At 47.4% G+C, this 3,203-nt stretch overlaps 1 pseudogene across 1 annotated transcript; it reads left to right on the forward strand.

The window, feature by feature from the left end:
- Positions 1–2,397: 2,397 nt before the first annotated feature.
- LOC105521230 lies at positions 2,398–3,189 on the forward strand (annotated as a pseudogene). The gene has a single exon (XR_001003242.1). The product of XR_001003242.1 is annotated as a 60S ribosomal protein L13 pseudogene (transcript).
- The last annotated feature ends 14 nt before the right edge of the window (positions 3,190–3,203 follow it).

Raw genomic sequence — 3,203 nt, forward strand, 5'->3', positions numbered from 1 at the left:
ACAAAAAACTAGCTGGGCGAGGTGGCGGGCGCCTGTAGTCCCAGCTACACGGGAGGCTGAGGCAGGAGAATGGCGTAAACCTGGGAGGCGGAGCTTGTAGTGAGCTGAGATCCCGCCACTGCACTCCAGCCCGGGTGACAGAGCAAGACTCTGTCTCAAAAAATAAAAAAAATAAAATAAAATAAAATAAAATGTGCCCCCCCACCACTGCCGTTTTCACTTTTTTATTGAGATGTAACATATATAAAGTACACTGATCTTAAATTGCCCAGTGAACTTTTCCATACATATACACTTGGGTGACAACCACCAAAAAGATCAAGATAAAGAATCCAGCTGGTTGGGAGTGGTGGCTCACACCTGTAATCCCAGTACTTTCGGAGGCTAAGGCAGAGGATCACTTGAGCTCAGGAGTTCCGAGATGAGCCTAGGCAGCATAGGGAGACCTCGTCTCTACTAAGAATTCAAAAAAGTTAGCTGGGTGTGGTGGTGCACGCCTCTAGTCCCAGTTACTTTGGGGGGCTGAGGTCGGAGAAGTGCTTGAGGCTGCAGTGAGTCCTGACCATGTCACTGCACTCCAGGCTGAGTGACAGAGCTGGATGCTGTCTTAAAAAAACAAAAACAAAAACATGAAAAAAGAATTCAGCATCTGTCTTGCTCTTTCCCTGATGATACATCCCCAACGGTAGCTCCTATTAGACCCCTATCAGTATAGATTAGCGTTGTCTGTTCTTCAATTTCATATAAATGAAATCATAATGTCAAATGCAGTGGCACTTGCCTCTAGTCACAGCTATTTGGAAGGCTGAGATGTGAAGACTGCTTGAGCTCAGGAGTTCCACTGCACTCCAGCCTGGGTTACAGAGGGAGACCTTGTCTCTAAAAAAAAGGAAAAAAGAAAGAAAGAAAAAGAAAACATATAGTATGTACTCTTTTGTGTCTTTCCAACATTGTATGTGTAAGTCATCCATGTTCTTGCATGAAATAGCTCATAATTTTCATTGTCATACAGTATTCTGTCATTTAAATATACCACAATTTATCTATTCTACTGTTGATGGATTTTTTTTTTTTTTTTTGATAGTCTTGCTCTGCTGCCCAGACTGGAGTGCAGTGGGGCAATCTCAGCTCACTGTAACCTCCACCTCCCAGGTTCAAGCGATTCTCGTGCTTCAACCTCCTAAGTAGCTGGGACTTCAGGCGTGTACTACCACGTCTGGATTTTTGTATTTTTAGTAGAGATGGCATTTTCACCATGTTGGCCAGGCTGGTCTCGAACTCCTGACCTCAAGTGATCCGCCCACTTCAGCCTCCCAAAGTGCTGGGATTACAGGTGTGAGCCACTGCACTGGGCCTGTTAATGAATATTTAAATTGTTTCCAGTTTTCCACTATTATAAAGTTGCCATGTACATTACTGTACAAGTCTGTTAACAAAAGACCCTGAGGCCTGCAGAAGAAAAACACAGAAAAGCTGTATTTTTTGGGAAAAAAAAAAAAAAGCAAATTGGGGAACGCTGCTGGTTTACACACTGTTCACTGGAATAAAATCTCTTTCCTCCGAATTCCTTTACAGCCTGTGATCCCAGTACTTTGGGAGGCTGAGATGGGAGGATCACTTGAGGCCAGGAGTTGGAGACTAGCCTAGGTAGTATATTGAGACCTCCTTAGCAAATAATTTTTTTTTTCTGTTGCCCAGGCTGGAGTGCAATGGCGCGATCTCAGCTTGCTGCAACCTCTGCCTCCCTGGTTCAAGCGATTCTCCTGCCTCAGCCTCCCGAGTAGCTGGGATTACAAGCATATGCCACCATGCCCAGCTAATTTTGTATTTTTAGTACAGACAGGGTTTCTCCATGTTGGTCAGACTGGTCTCGAACTCCCGACCTCAGGTGATTCGCCTGCCTTGGCCTCCCAAAGTGCTGGGATTACAGGTGTGAGCCACCTGGCCCGGCCAATAAAATATATTTTTAATTAGTTGGGTGTGATGGTGCACACCTGTAGTCCTAGCTACTCAGGATGCCGAGGTGGGAGGATTGCTTGAGCCCAGAAGTTCAAGGCTGCAGAGGCTACAAATGTGCCACTGCACTCCAGACTGGGTAACAGAGTAAGACCCTGTCTTTTAAAACAAGTAAACTGATATAATAAAATTCCTTTTCAAAGAACTTTTTTCACAATTCTTTGGTGGACCTAGGCATGCATTTTTCTTGGGTGCAAACCTATGTGCAGAATTGCTGGGTAATAAGGGATTACAACATATAGATTTAATCACATGCAATTTTCTGATTTCTTTCCATAGGAACATTTCATTCAGAAATTAAATCATTCAGAGTTCCAGCACTGTCTGGGGCTATCGGGCTCTGTCCACCTCCATAGGCCTAGCACTGTCACCAACGGAGCCATGGAGGGACCTCGGCCCAAGCTGGGGTGTCTTCATTATCGAAGAAGGCCTCTGGCCAGACCAGGCTCTGTGGGCGCGACCAGGCTGGAGGACTGGGGCGGTGGCAGTGGCCACATGAGTGCACATGGCTGTGGGTGGTCCCTTACTTGCTCCCCTCCTCTCTTTTGCTACCCGTGGGCCATAGGCAAGCAGGGCACCCAGCCAGAATGGCATGATTCTGAAGCCCAACTTTCACAACGACTGGCAGTGGCGCAGCTAGCCCACGGGGCAGATGTGCAGAAGCAAGGCGGCCAGCAAAAGCAGGCTGCATGGCCCGCTCATATGGGCCATCCGCCCATGGTAAGGTGCCCCACGCTGAGGCATCACTACAAAGCACGAGCTGGCAGGGGCCTCAGCTTGGAGGAGTTAAGGGTGGCTGGCATTCACAAGAAGGTGGCCCAGACCATTGGCATCTCTGAGGACACAAGAAGGAGGAACAAGTCCTCCGAGGCCCTGCAGGCCAATGTGCAGAAGCTGAAGGAGTACTGCTCCTCGCTCATCATCTTCCCCAGGAAGCCCTTGGCCCCCAAGAAGGGAGACAATTCTGCTGCAGAACTCAAACTGGATACTCAGCTGACAGGACCAGAAATGTCCATCGGCAATGTCTACAGGAAGGAGAAAGCCAGAGTCATCACTGACTAGGAGGAAAACTTCAAGGCCTTGTTAGTCTCTGTATGGCCCATGCAAATGCCCAGCTCTTCCGCATACAGGCACAAAGAGCCAAGGAAGCTGTAGAACAGGATGTTAAAAAAAAAAAAAAAAAAAAA

The sequence above is a fragment of the Colobus angolensis genome, unplaced genomic scaffold, assembly GCF_000951035.1.
Source record: "Colobus angolensis palliatus isolate OR3802 unplaced genomic scaffold, Cang.pa_1.0 Scaffold11, whole genome shotgun sequence".
Taxonomy (NCBI): Eukaryota; Metazoa; Chordata; class Mammalia; order Primates; family Cercopithecidae; genus Colobus; species Colobus angolensis.